At 37.7% G+C, this 24,371-nt stretch overlaps 1 protein-coding gene across 4 annotated transcripts in view; it reads left to right on the top strand.

Moving 5' to 3' along the window:
* Positions 1 to 24,371, top strand: part of PLS1 (plastin 1) — a 147,696-nt gene that overhangs the window by 38,050 nt on the left and 85,275 nt on the right. Inside the window, exon 1 of one of the 4 annotated variants that reach the window (XM_056807958.1) lies at positions 14,483 to 14,793. The exons of the other annotated variants lie outside the window; for them this stretch is intronic. The gene's annotated coding sequence lies outside the window, so the exon portion shown is untranslated. Of the gene's footprint in view, positions 1 to 14,482; positions 14,794 to 24,371 lie in introns of those variants that run through there. 4 annotated transcript variants of the gene reach the window in all.

Raw genomic sequence — 24,371 nt, 5'->3', positions numbered from 1 at the left:
TTCCTCTTGTCTTTTTTTTTCTGCAGCAAAGGCATAACTTCATAGGCATATATATTCCTCTAGGAACATGGATTCACTGAAATAATAATTTTATAAAGTGCCCCTCACAACCACAACTTCTTATTTTGGGACCTCAGGAAGTGTTAATCTCTCATTTAGTTTTCTCAAAGAAAAAGTGATGGCATTAAAACCTGGGACAAATTATTATCTGATTATATAATAAAGCATGTATGGTGGTTTCTGGTGACTTATTCATTTCTTGTTTGATTAAGAAAGCCACAAGTAGACAGGTACAGTTTTTTAAATTCTGGATTTAGGGGACATAAAATAAACAGAATTCTTCCATATGTAGAGTAGAACAGAAAAGAGGATTGTACATGGACAATAGAGCTTTATAGTTCTATTATATGCTACTTGCTTTTAAGTATTTAAGTTCAACCTTCCAAAGCTACCCTGTTTGTCTTATATATATATATATATATATATATATATATATATATATATATATATATATATATAGTTGCTCTGTCTCTGTCATTCCTTATCCTCCCATCTCCCCATTGCAAAAAGGAAAAAAAAAACTCTTTGCAATCAATATGTATAGTCAAGCAAAACAAATTCTCACATTGATCATGTACAAAAGTGTATGCCTCATTTTATATCTTGTGTTCATATAGTTGCTGTGTTTGTTTTATATTGCCTAGGGTGATTTTAAATGGAATTTGTCTTTCCAATTCCTGCTGCCTGGATGTGTTGGAAATATATAGAAATGCTGAAGATTTATGTCATTTTATATCTTGAGCTCATCTCTGTCAGGAAGTAGGTAGTATGATTTATCATTGGTCCTCTGGAATCAGATTTAGTCATTGTATGTCAATAAGAGTTCTTAAGTCTTTTAAAATTCTCTTTTTTCCCCACTGTTATATAAATTGTTCTCTGGGTTCTATTCACTTCACTCTGTATTGATTCATGCAGTTCTTTCTAGGTTTCTCCAAAATCTGGACTGGTACATTTAAAAGGAAGCATGTTTTTAAAAATCACCAAACCTCAAGATTTGTGTTTGTGTGTGTATGTGTGTGTGTGTGTGTGATTGTGTATGTCTGTGTGCATGAGTGCATATGTGTGTATATGTGTGTGCAGAGAGAACTTGACTTAAGATTTTAGAGAATTGACTGGGCCATGGAGAAAGTAAACAACTTATTTAGGTAACCCAGTCAGTATGTGTTACTACACAGCTTGAGCATGGAACCTGAAGTCAGGAAGAATTGAGTTCAAATTCAGCCTTAGACACTTACTAATTGTGTAACCCTAGGCAAGTCCTCTGTCTGACTCAGTTCCCTCATCTTTAAAATGGGTTGGTCATAGCCCCTACTTCCAAGGGTGGTTGTGAGGATGAACAAGATAATAATTGTAAAGAGTATAGCAAAGCAAAGTATCTGGCATATAGCAGGACCTTAATAAATGCTTATTTCTGTTCTCCATCCTAATCTTCCTCCTTCCCTCTTTTTCTTCCTTCCTTCCAGAGGTAGGAATTGAATCTATGTTCTCCCAGTTCTCTGTCCATTATTCCACATTTGGAATTTTGAAAGACACTATGAATAAAAAAACATAATCACAAATTACAACAATTAGAAGGGGCCTCAGAAGCCAGCCTTTACCTGGCCAACTTGCTGTTCCACTCATTATGGGCTGACAAGCAATCGTCAAACCATTTTTGAAAGCTTTTGTTTAAGCAGACCCTACTCTCTCCCACGGTAGTCCATTCTGTTCTTGGATAGCTTTAATGATGAGGAAGGGTTTAGTAATGTAGAATTGAAATATCCTGTCTCAAATTTCCATCTGCTGCTCCCAGTTCTTTCCTATGGTGCTAAAACAGAAAAATTCTAATCCTTCTAGGTATGATAGCCTTTCATATATTTAATATCAGCTGTCATGTGCCCTCTGAGTTTTTTTCTCCTGGGTAAATAGTCCAGGTTTTTTCAGCTTATTTTTGAATAGAGGGTATGGCATCCAATAACCTGGTTCCCCTTTTCTTAATGTTTTCCAATTTATTAATGTTCTTCGTAAAATGTGGCATCCACAAATGTTTGCAATATTGGAAATGTGGTCTGACTCAGGTAGAGTGTGGGGCTACTATATCACCTCCTTCACTCTAGATGCTGGGTCATAGAGTAGCTCCAGGTTACATTAGCTTTGTGGTTGCTAGGCCACACTGTTGACTCATTTTGATCAAGCAGTCCATGAAAACACCCAGATCTATTTCTCATCAACTATCATGTAGCCATGCCTCCCTTATCCTGTATTTGTGGACTTGATGTTTAAAAAACTCAAATATTTACATTACTTTCTATTGAATTTTTTCCTCTTAGACTCAATCCATCATTTTAGATTTGATTAGAAGTCATTCGTGACTTCTCAATTTGTGAACTGAGTGAATGAATTATGATTGGAAGAAATCTTCCTTAACGATAAGGGCACAATAGCTCAACCATCCACACTGTAGACCTTATTACCCAATACTGTACCCTTTCTGTGACTCTGATATCTGAAATTCTCCTTTTATTATGTTTATCTTTTCATCATTGTTGCTATTTCAATGTCTCTAAAACTATTTATCATGACCTTCAGACTTTCTCCTCGTTTTCTCAGTTCATCATCCCTGATCTGGCCATACTTTTCTCCCTTCCTAGTTTTGACCTAATAGTTAGCAATTCAGTCACATGCTGTTTTCTAACTTTGATTTCTTCATCCCCTTGTCCTGATGTTCATAGTCTATCCAGTCCATTCTCTTGCTTCCTTTTTTCCATTCTCTCCAACCACACCGAGACTCTTCTAGTTCAGGACCTTGTTAGTTTCACCTGGACCTCTGTAATAGCCCCCCGAATGGTCTATCTTCTTCCAGTTTCTCCTTCAGTCTATCTTCCACTCAGCTGCCCAAAGTAAAGAATTCTTCTAACTTGTATATTTAGAAAATTTTGTACCCTTGAACTACATCTCCAGACATCCCTTTCCTCTTCATCCCCACATTTGCATAATGTGTGTATATAGTTCTTTAACTCTGCCCTGGCTCTCTCTCTTTTTCTCCATGTGTGTGGCTAGGTGAGCTCTCTCTTTTTTCTCTAGCCTTTTATTTTCCTTTTTGCTTTATGTTATTATTAATAAATTATATTTAATATAATACTTGGAGCATTTTGGATATTATGTTTTAATCTTACATACTTCATTATTTGAAAATCTTTGATGATCCTTCCTTCTAGATCACTGATCCTTCACTTTGGCGTTTAAAGCCTTTCACAATTAGGTGCCAGCCTACTATTCCAGTCTTATTTCATATTACTCCTCTTCACACGCTCAACATTCCGGACAACCTGGCCTCCCAATCTCATCATTCATAAACTCACAAAAGTTCATGCATGTGGATGAAACTTCAGAGGTCATTTATTCCACAAAGACATGCTTGTCTCATTTTCAGATGACAGAAAACCCAACTGGGCAGGATATCTAACATTAGGTGCCAGATTCATGATCCAAAAGAATGATAATGAGCTAAAAGGATGGGCTGAATCTAATACGGTTTAACTTAATAGGGGTACCTGTGAATTCTCGGGCTCCCAGAAATGAGTTTTATAAGTATAACCTGAATGAGGTCTAGGCAGCTAACAGTACATCTATGATCATGTGATTGGAAAAAAAGCCTGGGCAGTTTTAGTAAACTGTAAGACAATAGTATTACACAGTAGTTGCCAATTTAATGTTTTTTAAGAGAGCTACTGTGTCTAGAATGAGGGAAGTAATGGTGGAGAAGTGTTGTTCCCTAGTTAAACTGTCTCGGGAGTGCTATGTTCATTTCTGACCTTCCCATTTTCAGAAGGATATAGGCAAGGCACAGGAGACTAGGTGAAGAGACTAGGCAATATACTGTAGGAGCAATGAACAGAAAATGCTTAGTTTGGAAAAGAGAGAAAATTTAGGGAAGATAGAATAAGTCTTTTTTTTAATTTGGTAGATTATGATGGGTGAAAGAGTTTAGAAGGCTTCTATTCAATTCTTTTTTCTTTTTTTAAACCGTTACCTTCCATCTTGGAGTCAATACTGTGTATTGGCTCCAAGGCAGAAGAGTGGTAAGGGCTGGGCAATGGGGGTCAAGTGACTTGCCCAGGATCACACAGCTGGGATGTGTCTGAGGTCAGATTTGAACCTAGGACCTCCCATCTCTAGGCCTGGCTCTCAATCCACTGAGCTACCCAACTTCCCCCTTCTATTCAATTCTGAAGGTAGATAGAACCAAGGACAATATGTTTCAGCTGGACAGAAGGAAAAATGAGCCCACAAAACTTTGAAAAAGTAGAATGGGCTGGCTCACGGGGTAGTGAGTCCCTCTCTCCCCTACATACACACTGTTGATTTTCAGACGGAGGCATGATAATCCCTTACTTGGGTCATTGTAGAGGAGAGTTGTTTTTATGTATAATTTATATTGGATGGCTTCAGCGATATCTTCTTAACTTTTAGGTTCTTTTGGGGGGATGGAAAGAGGGAAGGATGGTTAAGTAAAGTAGTTGTGGGTAGAGGGCAAAAAGGATTTTTGGATTATTTCAGGAATTTCTTTTTTTTTTTTTTTAATTTTTTTTAAACCCTTACCTTCCGTCTTGGAATCAATACTGTGTATTGGTTCCAAGGCAGAAGAGTGGTAAGGGCTAGGCAATGGGGGTCAAGTGACTTGCCCAGGGTCACACACCAGCTCAGATTTCAACCTAAGACCTTCCATCTCTAGGCCTGGCTCTCAATCCACTGAGCTACCCAGCTGCCCCCTATTTCAGGAATTTCAAAAGCAATTGCAATGGATAACTTCTTGCATCAGAACCAAAACATCATCATTAATTAGCATTAAGTAGGCTTTAGAAAGGTTTACAGAAGATGAAAAGAATGTATACCTGCTCTCAAGAGGCATGCTATCTCACTACAGTGTAGCCCTCTTGAAATGTCTTCAGGTATGTCTTCAAACAGCCTTATCTATCATCTAGGTTTAAGTATGGGAATGCTTGGTGGGTGGTACATAACTCTAGGTCAGGTTATTCTTTTAAAATATTTCTTGCATGCATGCAGTGTCCCAAGCACTTCTGAGTAAACAGTGTTTTTTCCTGGTTTGCCTCTAAGGTATAGCAGCCCAACTACAGGTTGTGCAATGCATTATAATAAATGGAAGCTTTTAATGGAAATTTCTAATGATCAGATTAACCAAGTAGCTGTGGCACTTTTTGAATGTAATGGCTTCAGTTTTAGTCTAATTGTGTAGCCTCTAAAATTAAATAGTAATAGATTCATGTAGGAAGGTAATTAAGGAAGGATTCCTTATACATCTCTTTGGCATTTAAATAGATTTTAAAAAATTATTTATTTAAATAGAAGAAATATTTGGTCAATTAAAATTTTTTTAAATGTTTTATTGATTTTTTTCTCTTAAAAATTAGTTATTTACAGATGACTTTCTTCCTTCCCTTCTCTTCCCTTTCTCCTCTCCACTCTTATGTAACAAAACAAATCACACTGGCTGTGTCATAAACTATACACATTTTCATACCTTCCATCATCTCTTCTGCTTCATCATTAGTCAGAAGAAGTCATTAATAGTCCTTAGACTAAAAAAAAAAAAATAGAATCATAGATCTGGAGCTAGAAGGGACCTCAAAAGCTATCTAATTCAACCTCCTCATTTTATAGATGAGGAAACTGAGGCCCAGGGAAGTTAGATGACTTATCCATGGTCATGCAGGCAATGAATGTTAAAGGAAATGGAAAGATTTGAACCCATGCTCTCTGTCTCCAAAACCAGTTCTAGTTTAGCTTCTAGCTGTCATTTTCTGTTTCTTTCAATGTTACATTCCTTTAAATTCTTTGTGTTGCTCTCCTAGTTCTACTTTACTCAGCATCCATACAAGTCTTCTCAAGTTGCTTTGAATTTTTCATATTTGTCCTTTCTTCTGATACAATATTATTCCATTACTTTCATATAGCAGAATTGGGTTTAGCACTTCCCCAGTCAGTGACCACCTCTATTCCTCCTAGTTCTTTGCTTATATGTGTGTGTGTGTGTGATTGTATGTATACTCAGTGAGTTTTCAGATTCACTGAGTCAAAGGTTATTTATGGTTATTAAAGGTTAAAGTTTAATAGCTTTAGCATAATTGCAAATTATCTTAAAGAGATTTTAGACCAATTCTCAAGTCTACTTTCAGTGTCATAGTGTCTCTTCCTTTCTATTGCCCTTCCAGGATTTGGCATTTTCATCTTTATTCATCTTCATCAATATGATCAGTATTGCATTTGGATTTCCTGATGACGATTGATTTTTTGGTCTTAAAAATGGGAGTATAGCTGCTAGTAGCTTTATTTATACAAAGGCATATATTTTTTAAAAACATATATAAACAGTTTCCTAAACAATATTCTATTCTTGATATCCAGCATTGATATCAGAGAATCCCAAAAGCTCAGAGTGGGAAGGGATGATAGAGGCTATCTAGTCCAAATCAAACCCAAACAAAAGATACCCTTTATAATATCCCTAATAAATAGTTATCAGTTTTGCTTAAATATTCCCAGTTCAACTAGATCTCATATGGTTTGATCTTGAGAGGCCTTTGTCTATCCTGATCATGGTCCTCTGGACATTCTTCACTTTATCAGTGTCACCTTCCTAAAATATGGCACTCAGAACTGAACATAATACTCTAACTGTGGCCTAACCAGAGCAGAGCAAGATATCTTCGAACTATTCTCACTATGGTCTTAGACACCATGCTTCTTTTAATGCAGCTAATGTTATTTAGTTATTTTTTTCAATCATGTTATATTCTTCATGATCTCATTTGGAGTTTTCTTAGCAGATATACTGGAGTGGTTTGCCATTTCCATCTCCAGCTCATTTTTACAGATGAGGAAACTGAGGCCAATTAAGTTAAGTGACTTGTCCAGGGTCATACAGCTAGTAAGTATCTGAGGTTGGATTTGAATTCATGAAGATCAGTTTTCCTGACTCCAGGTCCTGTGCTGTATCTTGAAACATCTAGCTGTACAATGTAGCTATTATATTTGCTTTTTTGATTACCAGGTCTCACTACCCATGGATATTATGATTGTAGCTCCCCCAAGATTTTTTCTCAAATGGCCTCTTTTCTAGCCTCGACTATCCTATCTTATGCTTTTTAAAAAGCTGATTTTTGAAAATCCAAGGGTTCTTTTGCCCTTTGCCCAAAGTAAAGATATCTTTGGATAGCCATTCTGTCATCCAGTGGTTTGCTTTTCTTGGTAACACCGGGTCATCTCTGTGTTTGATAAGCAGATCTTCTATATCTTCATTCAAGTTATTGATCAAAATATTAAAGAGCACAGGACCAAACTCAGTCAGTTATCTGGGTAACTCTATAAGATATCATCCCAACATAACACTGATTGGAGTATTGTCTGTAAGGCACTTGACATAGTGCCTGGCACCTAGTAGGTGCTATATAAATGCTAGCTCTTATTACTATTATTACCCTTCAGGGCTAGGCATTGAATAATATCTAACTCTACTTTTTATGTACAACACAGCTCTCCATTGTTATGTGCGAGAGAAAATGTCAAATACCCTGCTAAAATCTAGGTAAATTTAGGTAAACTACCCCGTCCCCTGATCTTCCAATCAAGTAATTCTGTGTAAAAATAAGGGGAATGAGATTAGTGTGGCATAACTGTGTTTATAAAGCCACACTGGCTCTTTGTGATAATTACTTTTCTGCCTAGCTTTGTGTCAGCTTCATGCTTGACAAGCAGGCTTTATATGGCTTCAACTAAATCATAGATGAAAATATTAAGCAATATTCTTGGATTCTGTGAACATTTTCTTAAGCCAGTCAATTTAATTAAAAAAAAATTTATTGCCAGTCAAGCTCAGTGGTGTGTAGTTTATAGGTTCCATTCTCATCTACTTAAAGAATAGAATAGAAAACATTGGAGTATTTGTCCTTCTTTAGGTCTGGGCTACTTTCCACTTTAAAATCTTTCAGTGATCACTAACCATAGCTCAGCAGTTTGTTCCGTTCTTTCAGTATCCTGGGATAATCCAATGGATCACCTGGATCCATTGACTTGAACTCAAGATAGCTAAATGCTTACTTATCTTATTTTATATTATCTTATATTATCTTCCTACTTATCTTAGCTTTCATCTCCTAGTTAGCCATTTTCTTTGGTCCTAAGTACAAAGATCATTCTCTTTGCAGACAATATCATTTACCTATTTAAATATTTCATATGATGTCATATACTTTCATTCTGTCATGTGTTTTTATGATTATAGCCTTGCTCTAGGATAGAAATGGAAGCTATAAGGGATATGCTAAGGCAGTATCATCAAAAGTTAGATTATAAGGCTTCAGCTGTCAAAACTTTGCTTATTAAAACTATCCATCAAACAGATTGTCTTATTCCTGATGGTATTGTATAATCGTAGAGAAAATTGGGGTAATTCCTCTCCCCACGAAGATTAGACTTCATCAGTTTGCAGAAACATTTCACAAGACACAATGTCTGTATTAATTTACTTCATTCTGTCTTCCCCAAAGTGTCTACCTGAACCACTCCCTCCCTTCCTCACCTCCCACTTGGTAGAACAAAAATATCCAGTTAGATGAAGCATACCTGCACCTAGGTGGCACTGGAAGGTAGAGGCAGGAAGACTCGAGTTCAAATCTGGCCTCAGATACTAGTTGTCTGACCCTGGGCAAGTCACTTAATTCTTTTTGCCTCAGTTTCCTTATCTGTAAAGTGAGCTGGAGAAGGAATTGGCAAACCACTCCAGTATCTTTACAAAGAAAACCCCAAATGGGATCATGAAGCGTCAGACCTGACTGAAATGATTGAAGAACAACATGTCTGCACAGAAACTAGAAAGCTGGTCTTAGAAAACTGAAGACCTAAGTTGAAATCTTGCCTCTGTCACCTGTGTGACTTTGGACAAGTCAACCTTTCACATAGTAAAAACACTTGGTAAATGCTTATTGAATTTGTGAGTTTCCTCATTTGTAAAGTAAGGGGGTTAGGCCAGAGAGCTTCCAATGCTGGGTCCTGCGATCTTTGATATGTATCAGAGACTTCAGGGGTATCAATGGGAGCTTTCTGGTAATTGTGCGTTCAGTTTGCTGCCTTTCATTTCAGTATCCTCTTACTCTTACTTTCTGTAAGGCAAATGGAACTTTCTTCTGTGAATACCCAACAGATAAAATATCGCATTAGGGTGAATGCTGTTACAAAGAAGAAGTCTATAGAACAAAACTGTATCCCAGTAACTGGCCTATTTTGTTGAGCCAAGTGAACAATTTTCTTCAGAGCAATAATGTGTTCTCTGATCACTGATCCCATAACAGTCATTCTCTATGGAGAAATTGCTCGTTGTTTGAACGCCCAGTGGGGGAGAAGAAGGAGGAAAGTATAAATGACCTCTGGCCAGAGAGGAATAATTGCCTGTAATCTCAGAGAGGTCAGTTACTCCACCCCTGAGAAAAAATGAACCTGCCTCAATTACAAGTCACTCACTCTACCTACCTAATCACAGAAAAAGATATGGGAATTTGGAGCTGGAAAGGGGGAGACTGGTGTGTGTCTAATCTTTCTCACTTTCTTTTAATGGGTTTATAACATTTCATTCCACTTTCTAGTTCATTCCAAAGTCTGAACATCAGCATCTCTTTCATCTTCAGCTCCTGCATTGTGGGAACAAAATTCAAAAAGTGGTGACAGTTTCATGACAACCAAAAAAAAATGTCACTTATTCTGAAAGCATTTGTTGTGTACCGGGTCCTAGAGGTAATGAAAAAGAAGACATAGCTCTTGTTCCAGAGAGCCAACAGTCTAATTAAATAGACAAAGTGCTGATTTAGAAGGACTGGGGACATTCTATGAATGCATTCAAAGGATAAACAGGACCAACCTTACATAATGTAGGCTGACCAGCATGACCATGTGTTTCAGGAGTGTTGAGAAAGCCCCCTCCCCCTGTAATATCTCCCCTGCTTGCTCATGGATGATTAAAATTTGCAGTGAGAAAGCCATTCTTTTTCCTAAAGAACACTGTTAAAAATCCAAAACTTCTCCCTAGGAAGAGATAACATTAAACTTAAGCATTCATAGAATCCTGTCCTGAGTGGTTGTGGGGTTGGGGTTGGGGACAGGAAAAGAAGAGAAAGTCTGAAGATACTGGGTCTTGAGGTGCCAATGGAAATGGAGTAAGAGGTTCTGACTTCATAATGTGACCCCAAGTAATAAATAAATATACAAGTGTTTAGTAGTTTGGAGGAAGGTGTAATTGCAGTGGGAAGAGATTGACATCATGGAAAATGTCTTAAGAGTAGTAGACAGAAATGATGGATAGAAAGGAGGCAGAAAGTCTAGGTGGGCAGAAGACATAAAGGGACCAATGGAAGTTGAGTTTAGAAAGATAAAAGAGGTCTATGGGTAAGGATTGACCTCAGACACTTACTAGTCATGTGACCCTGGGCAAGTCACTTAACTTAGTTGGCCTCAGTTTCCTCATCTGTAAAATGAGCTGGAGAAGGAAATGGCAAAACTACTCCAGTATCTTTGCCAAAACAACTCCAGATGAGGTCATGAAGAGTCAGCTCTGACTAACATGACTGAACAACAGCAAATGGGTAGGGAACTTGGAGTACATGGGAGGGGAAAAGATTTTTGACATACAGACAATGGAAGCCAGTATAGGTGTTTGGGCAGTGACATGATACGGTGAAAATAATGTCTAAGACAAACTGGTATGGTACCTTTGAATAAGATGGATTTCAGCCCAAAGAGACTGGAGGCAGGAAGAATAGAAGGCCATTAATGTGGTCTTTAAATACCTGTAATTGAAAATCAGATGGTTTTCACTAGCTGTTGGAATTGAACCTGTCAGTAGTTATTATATGACCCTCGCTTGTTTGAGACTTTTCTTTTTTACTGGCTATGATCCAAATGCAGTACCCTTTGCTTTCCTGCCCTCCCCACTTCCTCCTATGTTGGTGTACTTTGGCTCAGCAGCAATATATACTTTACAGGCTGAGCACCTATCCAATCCATTCTCTGGCCTGCCATATATATAAAAGGGAACAAATCCAACAGCTAAAACACTGAAACTGTTGAAAACATCAAAGAACAAAAAGGATTTAAATAATAAAAACATTCTCTGCACCTCCATACAAAATGAAAACCATCTCCTATAGGTACACAATAGTGAAGTTATAATTTAATTACCCTTTAATTTCTCTAATTCCCTGGTATATTGGGAGGACAAAGGCAGTCGTGACCTCATGAGAGTCTCCTGATCCCAGTAGTAAGTGCTTAGGGGTACAGTGCCGTCTCCCTTGGAGGTTCTTCGACATTTCTCAGGGTAGGCTGAAAATTGGCCGAAACCTCTTCTCATCATGACTCTGGAGTCATCAAGGTCCAGCTATAATTCTTGAGTTGGAGAACATTGTGGCCACCTTGCTCCATGCGGTCCACTTTGCTCTATCTTTCTAGGAGTAGCCCGACTACTTGCCATTTGCCTCTTGACCTACATCACCCCTCTGTAACCAAGTCCAGCAGTCCAGCTCCTTAAATCTCCTACCTAACCCAGAACTCCTCACCAATCAGTCCCTTCCTAATTATGTCTCTAGCTCCAGCCAGCTTAAGAATTGTGGGATACATAGTTCAGGAGATTTCTCCCAACTAGGAATGCTCTTTTGACCTAAAGCATTATGAGAAATGAACTTGTAAGACCGTGTCTACTACATAAATTTTTGTTGTTGTTCAGTCATTCCAGTCATGTCTGACTCTTCATGACCCCATGTGGGGCTTTCTTGGCAAAGATACTGGAATAACTCACCATTTCCTTCTCCAATTTATTTTATACACAAGCAATCAGAGTTAAGTGACTTGCCCAAGTCACACAGTAAGTAAGTGTTTGAAGGCAGATTTGAATTCAGGTCTTCTTGACTCTAGGTCTAGTATTCTATCCACTGTGCCACTTAGCTGCCCCATTACATAAATGTTACTCTAAATGAAAATACTTTTATAGTAACTGCTATGCAAAAGTCACCATGGATGATGAAGGAGAAAGATAAGTATTATGGAGTTTTTGCCCTAATTTCCAATTTAAGTTCCTTGTTGAGACATTTATGCAAAATAACCTTAAGTATGGAGGAGAAATACAAATAAAATACATTGTAGTGTCAAGAATCCAGACCTGAATCCTCATGTTATCCTAACCTTTGCCACACTCTTATACTGACCTTGACCCATACCATTTTCTGTTTTCTGCAAATTGCATTGCCTTTTAGTGACTCACTTTGCTGTTCTAAATTTATCATTAGGTTAGGTAGCTTTTCTGATCATCTATATGTGTGTGTGTATGTGTGTGTGTGTTTGAGTATTTTAACTTTCTCAACAACTTTTTTTTCCCCTTGCCCTCCCCTTCCTAAGTGTCAGATTTTAATGACGTCCAAATCCTCCTTGACTCTCCTTCATTCTTTTTGTGTTGTTGAAATTCCAAATTGTTTGCTTCTGTGAAAGCAGTAGAGGGAGGAAATTGGCAAATGAAGGGGAAAGCTTAACTGCAAAGAGTCCTCAGGGTTCAGTTGATGGTAGATCATCATCCAGATGATGACCAGGAAGCATTGGAGATGGGCTTAAGGTGGAAAAAATCTTACTTCAACCCAGGCATGGAATCTTTGATAAATATGACATCAGGGTAGCTCATTCATGTAATTAACAAATTGAGTAATTAATGGAGTTCATGAAGAGTAGTGGTACTTTTTGCTTATTTCACTATTTATTCTTAAGATGAAAATCTATACCTTTTTCTAACCAGGTAAGGAAATTTTATTAATAATTTATGCTCTTCTTTTTAGTACCATTAGAAAATACTTGCATATTTCTCTTCTCCAGAAAATTATCTGGTCAATGAAAATAGTCTCATTTTTACAAATGAATCCCTTTGTTTCTCAGTTTCCCCCTCTGTTAAGGTAGAACTAGATTCTTTCTTTTTTATTTAATTAAAAATTTTTTTTTTTACCAATTACATGTAACAACAGCTTTCTACATCAGTTTTCCAAAGTTATATGATCCAAATTGTCTCCCTCCCTCCTTCCCTCTCCCCTTCCAGAACTGACAGGCATTTTAGTCTGGATTATACTTGCATTATCACATGAAACATATTTCCATATTGCTCCTTTTTGTAAGTGACTAATCTTATAAAGCCAAAACCCCACAACATATCCCCAAATAAACAAGCAAAAAATTGTATGCTTTCATCTGCATTCCTACCCCAACAGTTCCTTCTTTGGAAGTGGATTGCAATCTTTGTTTTAAATTCCTCAAAATTGCCCTGGATCATTTTATTGCTATTTGTAGCAAAGTCTATCACAGTTGATCATTCCACAATATTGCTGTTTTTATGTACAATATTTTACTGGTTCTGCTTATTTCACTCTGCATTATTTCATGAAGGTCTTTCCAGCTCTTTCTGAAATCATCCTGTTCATTATTCCTTACAACACAATAATATTCCGTCGCCATCATATACCACAATTTGTTCACCCATTCCCCAACTGATGGACATCCACTAAATGATTTCTGAGATCCCCTCTGTTTTGACATTTTATAATTCTGCACGTTTAATTGCCATTCAAGATTGATTTTTTTTTCATTCAAGAAATTGAAAAATCCGACCTGGAAAAGACTTTAGTCAGTCCAACCCAGGCCTGAAGAATTCCCTCTATAAAACATCACAAAATAGTTGTCCAATAATTTTTTGTAGCCCAGTGAGGAGGAACCCCTTATTCCTTGGGCATCCCATTTCACTTTTGGTTAGATTGAATCCATGGGGATTTTTACTATACATCATACCTAACTAAGTATACCACTTTGCAGCTTCTACCTACTACTTTTTCTGCCTCTTGGGGCCAAGAAATAATTATTCTGATCCCTCTTCCAAGTGGGAGCCATTCGGCAACTTGAAGCAATGGCCCTCATAAATCTTCTCTTGGGGGGGGGGGTCAAACATCCCTAATTTTTTTCCCTAGAATCAGCCTAGAAGATGACTGAAAGAGGATAACACCCTTTCCTTGTCCTGGGTCAGCAAGGGTGATTCTTCAGAGGTCCTGAGAGATTAGGATCAATCCCCTTTTCTGGCAAGGATGATTGGTCATCCCTTGAGAGAGCCCATTGGGTCTGAGCTGGGCCCAACAAATAGAGTTCTGTGTGTTCTTTTTACTTTTGCATTTTTCTGACTTATCCTCTCTCTAGAAGTTCAGTCTGTGTGAAAGCATCCTTGCATTTTTTGAAAATTAAATTGAAGAGACCGCATCACAACACAGCTATAAAGACAGGATAGAATAGCACCGAGCAGTCCTGCTCTGTGACTGTGCAGGCGTGATTGTGACGTCTTTCTCAAATGACTTTCCAGGGGTAAAAAGTCCGTGGCACCCAGAGATACCGCCACTATGGCTGTGTGTCATTTACATTTTAGCCTCTTGAGTGTTTTTATAGTTACGAAACCACACCCATCCTGAAGCTTTGGCCTTTCTACTGAGACCAAGTTCTTTTGTGATAAAATCTACAGTAGTAGGCAGAATACTCCCCAGTGTGGACTTGCAGCTTTCCTGTAGTCCAACACAGACTTTGGCATAAGGTTATTTAGAAGTACACAGTTTGGCCGTCTTGAACCTGAAATCTCCTGAACGTGGATCTGCTCTCAGGTGACAGGACCAGCATAACCAGGTATGCAGAATTTACCTTTATTTTGAGCACAAAAGTAACCTTGGTTCCTCTGGCTTGTCATTGACAATTTGTTCCATTCAGGGCTTGTTTGCTTTCCAAGGTGCTCAAGGTGTGTGTGTGTGTCCTGAATAACCAGCAGAATTAAGTGGCGGTTTTATTGGGTGGGGGCACTGAATTTAAAAAAGCTCCTTCAGTTTTCCTATCCTTCAGTATCTTTTCCCCTTCTCTTCATCAAATAGCAATTATGATGAGAAAAGGCATTTTTCAGGCTTACTCAGCCACAGGTTTACATGGCTGGGTTTCAACTTTTTCCTCTCTGAACAAATATTAGTAGGGAGTTTTAATAAATAGAATATACCTTCTGGCACTGATACTACTTCTTTTTAACATCTTAACATTTGGGGGAATCCACACTCAAAATTCCACCCTGTCTGGATATGAGACCCTCTTATCCAAGTGGTTGGAGATGGGGTGGGGGTACCAAATAGTCTGGTGGTTTAAAACAATGCGACTGATAGAGGCAGTGTACAGCAGACTGAGGATACCATATAACCAATAGCCCAGCATCCTCTGGAGGGGGAACTCACAGTCACGGCCCAGTCCATCCTTTTTGACTACTGGACTGCCTTTTGGATTGTCAATCCAAACTTCCTGAATTCTAAAAATGAGTTAAAACATCGAGGTTTTACTTACCTTACCCTGTCCTTACCCTGAAGGTTTTTAATTTTCTTTCACCGATGAATTTTGGAAGTAACAGAAAGCTCTTTCCAAGATTAATTTCCTGTAAAGTACCTCCTTTTATAGGGTAATATTTGCTGGTTGATTATTACCTTGCATAGCCCTAAGGGGAGCCAGGTAAATTCCAGCCCTTTCCAAACTAAAGCTGAAAATGAGCACTTTGCAGTGCCTGTAAGACTGAGAAGCTCCTGAATGATGCATGTTAAGGAAACTTTGATACTGATACTGCTGATGACTTTGCATAGCTCTTACTGCCCAACTATTAAAACTGACTTGAGTTTTCTTAAAGCAGAGGTAGCTTTGAAAAAGTTAAATATATCTCCTTTGTGCAGCAACACTCGGAAGAATGTTGTCTGCTCAACTTTGAGAACTATCCAGCTGCTCATGCATGAGTTTAGGTTACTTTAAAAAATAATCCTGGAAATGAGAATTATTCTGAGTGAAACTGAGGTTGACTGTGTTCAAGTAAAAACATAATTCAGAACTAATTACCTCTGAATTGGGAGTGCCAAGGGGAAAAAAATTATAGCATTTAAACACACACACACACACACACACACACACACACACACACACACACATACACACTTCAGTGCAACTTTTTTTAGATAGCAGAATCTTCTTTCCCAGATTAAATTTTTAGTCTCTCAGCTCCATTTCTTTCTGCCAGTTGTTTTTATAATGAACCAGCCAACTGCTCAATTGTGTTCTTTGAGAGGAGGGGGATAACATTCCTTTATGATCCCCAGTTTAGATCAGCTTACTACCCAAAGCATGATATTCGATTACCCTTATTATGTTACTTTGTGTAGCTACAAATGTTGCTAATGGCCAGAGAGAATTATGGAGCCATTAAAAAAAAAAGCCTACTTCCACTCTGACCTCCAGTCAATCCTGTTAAAGGGCTAACTGAAGGACCACCCAGTAATTTAAGATGATGGCGAATATGAAACTACTGAAGGACACAATTCACAAACACTCCAAAGCAGAGCTCCACTCTGTGCCTGACTGCCTATTTTCTTCTAAGTGTACTTTAAGGTGTTGATTTTAATCTCCAGAACCCTGTATAGTGACAGAGGGACCTGGTTACCTTAGAGATCCCTTTTCCCCATGGAGTTGGCTGGCTCTAGTATCGTTGGCCACTTTGGGTATCTCCAGGCCCTTTAGTGAAACATGTAAAGTGTGTATACCTCAGTTTGTTTCTAGGTTAGAAAAAGGGGGAGTTTGCAGCTTTCTTTACTCTCTCCACTCATCCCTGCCACTACTGCTCCATGCCCATTTTTTTAACCTTCAGGGCATTGAGCTAACAGGGATGAATTGAGCCACATTTATTTATATGGCATTGGAAGAATCCCCTCCCACCCCCTCCCCCACCCCCCATCTACTCACTGGAAGAACAGTAGATTTAGACTTTTCTTTCTAACTGTAGCCAATAGAAAAAATGTTGTGTCCTGTGGGACCAGGTGGAATGGTTTCACTGTTCTTTATTTGGAATATTAAATCATCCAGTCTTTCTTTACTTGCCTTTCTTGACAGGTAAATAGCTGGTTTGTTTTTGTTTCTCAGAGGAGAATATTGTTTCCTTAGCCAATCATTCTGTTTGAGAACTGTGGTCTAGAGGAAAAGGCACTGACCTGGATCAAATGAGATAATATGTGTAGAATGCTTAGCTGAATGCTTGGCATATAGTAGGTGCTGTATCATTATGTATTCCCTCTCAGTTCCCCTTATCTCTCTGGAGTTGAAGCCAGAAGTCCTGGCTTTAAATCCTAATTTCATTGCTTTTTATATTTGTGAACTGGGAAAAATAACTTTTCTGATTCTAAGTTTCCTCATCTATAACATGAGGGTATTAGATTGGATGATCAATTAAGGTTACGTTCAATTCTAAAGCCTATGAAAAGCTTACCATGAAAGTGGACTGTATATCTGTCCAAAACCTTGAACTTGGCATCAGAGACCCCGAATTCAAGTCTTAGCTCTCTTCATTTTCTACCTTTGGAACCTTGGAGAAGACACTTACCTTCAGCGGACTCTAGTTCCCTTATCTAGAAAATGAAAGGATTCAATCAGAAGACCTCTAACCCTTCTAGTCCTGGACACTATGGTGTAAGTTGTAGTATATAGCAGTATACAGAAATAGAGAACCCAAGGGTTTTTTTTTTAATGTAATTTTGTATATCAGTCACATCTATGTTAGTGCCTTTCTTTGTTTTTTTTTGTAGGATAACTAAAATTACCAGTTGATTCAATCAATTCAAACTTTAAAAAATTAAATACTCTTATATATTAGACTTGATGTAGATGAAAACAAACAGAAGATCATAGAATGATGGTTTTATAACTTAAAGGAACCTCAGATTCCAATTTTTTCTTTTGGCAAATGGAAAAGCTAAGGCCCACCTTGGTGAGGTGAGTCGCTTCAGCTTATGATGGAAAGGAATACAGTTGGGCTCTGTGGTACCAGAAAAAGGGGGAAATTCCAAAATCAAAGATTAAGATTTGATTTTTAAAAATTAATTTAACTGTGAGATTTGAACCCATGTCTTTCTGACACTAAGGCCAACTCTGTCTAGCATTCCACATTGCTACTCTATTAGAAGATTTAAATATCTGATATATTTGTTCTTGTTATTTTTCATTTGTTTCAGTATTCTTGTATTTCTCTGTGACCCCATTTGGCATTTTCTTGGCAAAGCTCCTGGAGTGGTTTGCCATTTCCTTCTCCAGCTCATTTTGTCAATGGGGAAACTGAGACAAACAGGGTTAAATGACTGGCACACAGTCATCTAGCTAGGAAGTGTCTGAGGTTGGATTTGAACTCAAGTCCTTCTGACTCCAGGCTCAGTGCTCTATCCACTGTGCCAGCCAGCTGCCTTTTTTTGTTTTTAGCTAACTCCAAATTATTTTCTCTTGGAGGAGAGGTTAAGGCTAGCACCACAATGTGCAATCTCTAGAGTAGTTATAAACAGTTATAAGCTTCCCAGGTGAGTTCCTGGGAACTTGAAGATATCAAGACAAGAATAAAACTTCCCTTTAGTGTCTTGAAAAGCTTCCAAAGATGGAAGAAGGCAGCTGCTTGGTCCATGTTAATAGTTATTACAAATAGGATCCTATAAAAGAGGATGCTTATGGGAATTCCCAGACTACTCTTCTCTCTTCCTTCTTCCAAAACAGTGTCTTTTTTATCAAGGATTTTATTCTAGACTCAACTCTTCTATATATTTATAGCCAGAGGGTTTTTGTTGGGAGTCTCATTGGACATGGTGTCTGGCCCCAGAAGACACAATTAAGAGCAATAGGTGGAAATTACCAAAGAGTAAGATTTAGGCTTGAGGTGAGGAAAAACCTTCCTAATAAATAGAGCCATACACCAAGGGATTGGGCAATGTCAGGAAGTAGGGGAAATCTGTTGCCCCCAAGGCAGCCATTCATTCCATTTGGGGATCACTGCTTGCTGGCTATACTGTGGAGAGGATTTTTGTTTGGGGAGGGATTGGAATAGATGACCTGTGAGGCCCCTTCCAGCCCTGAGAGCCTGAGATTCCACAGCAGAGCCAAGATTTGAAGTCAGCTCTTCTGACTCCAGATTCATCTGTTTTTCCATTACGACAGTAATGAGCTGGTCACTTTCCCTCTAGGTGGCATGGTTCTGCATAGGCCTTAAGAGAGGGTAATGTGGTCGAAGTAGTGCTAATTTGGAGTCAGAGGATGTGGGTTCTCAAATCTCAACTCTGTAATGTATTTATAGAGATGATCCTCTGTGAGTCCCTTAATCTCTCTCAGCCTCAGCTATCTCATACCTCAAAAGCAAGGTTGGGCTAGATGATGTTTAAGGCTTCTTCCCATCTCAAAAATCCATGATTATGTGATCTTGTTGTAAAAGTCATTTTTAAATGACTTAAAAAAATTTTTAAATAAAGAATTAAAATTCTAAAATTTATATTTTTCATTTATATATTTTATATAATATAGTCTATCAAATAGAATATATTAATATATGCATATAATAATTAATTAAATAATATTTAATTTAATAAAAATTAACTTTTAAATTTTTCAACATGACCCCTTTGGGGATTTTCTTGGCAAAAATATTAGAGCAGTTTATCATTTCCTTCCCAGCTCATTTGATACACAAGGAAACTAAGACAAAAACAGGTAAAGTGACTGGCCCAGTGTTTCAAAGCTATTAAGTATCTGAGATCTGATTTGAACTCAGGTCTTCCTGACTCTACTCTATCTACTGTGCCACCTAGCTGTTGATTATATGATCTGCAAGCAAAGTATAATGGGGGAGGGGGCAGAAATACCTCATTTTTATTTTTGTACCTATATAAGACCATAGATTTAGACCTGGAAGGGACTTTATAAGTCTTTTAGTTCAACCCCATTATTTTACAGTTGAAGCTCAAACAAAGCTAAGTGACTCATCCAGGGTCACACAAGTAGTGTAGATAATATGTTCATGAATCACATAATACACTAAAAACCTTTTCCTGTATTTTTTAAACTGTAGTTCCCACTGAAATTTGAACAGTTACATCAACAGTTTGATTTAGTATTCTTGAAATGGCTATGCTAGAATTCAGTAGAGTGTAATTACTCATATTTTATTTCAGGCTGCATTAATGGCACCAATTTTTGAATTTGCATTTTTTGAAAATGAGGTGTTAGAATACATGAAATCGTAGAGTCATGAAATGTCAAATTTTACATGGAAGGGATCTTGGAAGAAGTCATTGACCCTAGTTCCCTCATTTCACACATGGGTAGACAAAGGCCACTAAGATACAAAGATTGCCCAGATTCTGGTTATCTATTGGCTAAGCCACATAATAGGAATGGTTTTTAAAAAGAAACCTGACAAAATGTGTGAATGTGAGTGAATGACCTCCCTTTCGTAGTTGTACTCTAGGGAGGTTATATCCTTATTCCAGGGATATTGCCAGTATTTAAAACTCTTCTGTGGGAGACAGGGTGCAGGGGAAAGCTGCTCTTTGGAGTCAGGAGAACATTGGTTCTGTCACCTACTAACTGTGCCACCTTGGGTGGCATGAGTTTGGCTCTTGTGCCTCTCTTACATATTGGCTGTGTGACCAAGGACAAGTCATTGGACCACTCTGAGCCCTTGTTTCCTTATCTGTAAAATTGGAACACTTGGCTTTCATGATTTCTAGAGTCCCTTTTGGCTCTGAATAGAAGATCCATCTTTTTTTTTAATGTCCTTTTTCTTTTCTTTCCTTTTGGATCTGAACTTGTGATGCCATTGAGGTAAGAAGCTTAAGATTGTTTCTTCTGCCCATAAGGAGAAGCAACTATTAATATAATCTTAGAAAGTTGCCTGGAGTGCTGTGACGTTAGGTCAGTTGGCCAGTCACGTAGCCAGGATGTCTGAGGAGCATAGGACTTGTATCCGCACAAAATCATTCAATCGAGTCTAGTCAATGAGTTAGGAAATCAAGTAGGATAATAATATTTTTAGTTAAAAAAAAAAAGGAAGATGGGTGTTTGAAGTTGTGGGAGTGATTTTCTTCCTGAGGCTCTTTGAAAACCAAATCTGAGATTCAATGGCCAGATATGTTAACATGTATTAGATATTATTGTCCTCCCCATGTAATAGCAGCAATAGCTAATTGTTTATCATTGCCAGCATGTTTACAGTTTTAAAATGTTCATAGAACACTTTATTTTAGATTCTTACAACTACCTTGTGGGCTAGATGCTATTGTCATTCCCATTTTACAGATGAGGAAGCTGAAGTCCAGAGAGGTAAAGTGTTGTGCTTAGGGAGTGTCAGAGGCAGGAGTCAAACTCATGTCTTTATGACTCAAACTTCTACTTCTATGCACTTGGGTAATACAGTACTCTGTACTCAATGGAGGTTGGTGATTTTTGATTTATATATATATTCAATTTATACACTATAAATGTTTATATACTTCAATATATACACACAATTATATATACACAGAGACAGAAGATAAGTTTTAAATATATTTGTTTATTTGTTTACATATAATATACACTATCATCACATATAACATACAGTATTTATTTAAATATACAGTATCTATATTTTATATATATTTATATTTTAAACCTTTACCTTCTGTCTTAGTTCTAAGACAGAAGAGCAGCAAGAGCTAGACAATTAGAGTTAAGTGACTGGCAAAGGGTCACACAGCTACGAAGTGTCTGAGGCCAGATCTAAAACCAGATCCTCCCAACTCCAGGTCTGGAGCTCGACACTGGCTCCCCAGCTGCCCCCTTCATTAAAATATTGAAGAATTCTGTTTGCTGCTTTCATCTTGGTTACTGGGAAATAATTTTCCAAGACATATTCTTGAGTAATATTTTTTTCTCAGCCAGATTGCTGAGAGAAAAATTAAGCAACTTTTAATTATGGAAGTGTAAGCTTTTCTCTCCAAGTTTAAATTCTTCTGCCAACCTGTTGCCCATGTCTCCAGTGTGTTTTCGATTATCTGTGATATTTCATGTCCTGTTATCATTATTACTACCAGTCCCAGTCTTGCAAAACTTGCTACCCAGTCTTTGATTAATACTTACTGGATTCTCCAAGTTTTCATCTTAGGTCTTCATTCCTTACACTGAAATGGCATTTGTGAGTAACTGTACCTTTAGAAACTCGTTGCTCAATTTCTCAACCCCAACAAACGGATTCCTTAGTAAAGAATGGGACATTGTGCTCACCTCAGAATCTGAAAAGAATTAGTCACTCTGGACTACTTGTAAACTTGCATAGTGAGTCATTTAATTGAGTGTTCTCAAGCATTATGAGAGATTGGATTTCGTGATCCCTGGTACAAGGGCTCAAATCTCAACCTTGAATATCTTCTGGGAAGGTGATTCCTCGGCTACCTTGGCAACTTGCTTTGTGACCTCATTGCTCGAGGATATAAAGTTCATCCTACTTTGGCATAGGAGCTTAATAAAGACATATGTGTTCTAGCTTTATCTTGGTAGCTTTTCTTTCTTATTCTTTTGTTCTTTACTAACATGAATAATTAATTATTAAGTAGTTCCTTCATTTTTTTTCTTTTCAGATTTTAAGGTCACTCATCAAGTGTATTATAATTTAATGTGAAATACACTCTAATTGTAATTGTAGTTATCTCCATATAATTATCTCCACCCTGACCTGAAATAATCATCATCTTTAAGAAAGAATAAAATCTTTATTGCATCCATCTGTCCTGAGCATTCAGTGAAAGGCATCTGAAATGAAACAAAAATAACAAAAAAGGAGGATAGAGGATGTGCTTAGTGAATGAATTTTATCTTAAATTGCTCAAAGTAACATAGAAATTTTTAATAACTAGATAATCACATAGTTACACACTGTCTTTCAATTTAGTTAATCAAAGTCACTAAAGGCCAAGCCTGAGGATTAGAAGAGTTGGGTCTAATCCATTCCCAGTTTTGGAATCACTTGTTGACTGATCTTATAATTAGTTAAGTTTCTGAAAAAATGACATCATAACTCCTGCAGGTAGAGTGGATAATCAGATCTTCCTAGCCATCAACTCACCAAGTTATTTCTACTCTGACTATCAATCACTTAACAAACATTCATTAAACATTTATTGACAAACATTTACTAAGCCCTGTTATACAAAGAAAGGTGAAAACAGCCCCAGTTCTCAAAGAACTGACATCCTAATGGGGGAGGCATCTTGCAAAAAATTGTAAGATATAAATAGTATAAAATTAAAGGTAATGTCAGAGGGAAAGCACTATCACTGGGGTTGTTATTATTCGGTTGTTTCCTTGGTACAACTCTTTGAGACCCTATTTTGGGTTCTCTTGGTAAAGATCCTGGTTTGCCATTTCCTTCTCCAGCTCATTTTATAGATGAGGAAATGGAGGCAAACAGTGTTAAGTGACTTGCCCATGGTCATACAGCTGGGAAGTGTCTGAGGCTGGATTTGAACTTAGGAAACTGAGTCTTTTTGAAGGAAGTCATCATCTCTCATTGGAAACCTTGGACTTTGCCTCTGAGATCTTGAGGTCTTATTGTCTCATTTTTCTTATAAAAAGGTATCCATGCCACTTCTAGATCATCTCCACCCCTGGTAGCCTCTTCTTCCCATCTACTTCCCCATTCCAGTTGCCCTTTAATTCTTTTTCTTCTTGCCTTTTTATGCCCAGGGCTTAGCACAGTCTGGCACTTAGTGAGCACTTAATCATGCTATATTTACCTACCTAATTAGGAGAAAGATTATTTCGATAAAGAGAAGAAGTAAGTTCTGATTTAAATTTTTTTTTTTAAATTTTGGGCAACCTTGATAAAAAGTGGTACTATTGTTAGACATTAGAAAGCTGGGAGGAGGTGAGTCAGGACAAATTTATGAAGAAGAGGAAGCCTCACTCTATTCAGCCACTCATCCTAGATTCCTAGTCTTTATTTCAAGAACAAACTCTGACACACCTATTGCAGAAGTTCTTCCCTTTTTTCTACTCCACCCTTAATGCAAAGTTTAGCATTCTAACATTTGGCCTATAGGAGTGGCTGAACACAATTTCCTATAAAAATAAAGATTTTTCACTTGTGTGTGTGTGTTCTACTTTTTTAAAAACTAGGTGAGTATAGTAGACCACAGAGGCTTGTGGACTCTCAGCTCCAGGTGTCAATCCACATTATTCCATTCTTCTCTTTGCTCTAAACCCTTCTTATTCTGCTACAATCATTTCCAACACCAGAATTTGTTGTTCAGATATTTTCAGTCCTGTTGGACTCTTTGTGACTCTATTCAGGGTTTTCTTGGTAAAGAGCTTGGGGTAATTTGCCATTTCCTTCTCCAGCTCATTGGACAAAT

Source organism: Monodelphis domestica, chromosome 8 (genome assembly GCF_027887165.1).
Source record: "Monodelphis domestica isolate mMonDom1 chromosome 8, mMonDom1.pri, whole genome shotgun sequence".
In the NCBI taxonomy this organism is placed as follows: Eukaryota; Metazoa; Chordata; class Mammalia; order Didelphimorphia; family Didelphidae; genus Monodelphis; species Monodelphis domestica.
Note: the sequence above shows the minus strand (reverse complement) of the source record. Positions and strands in the feature narration are given on the sequence as shown.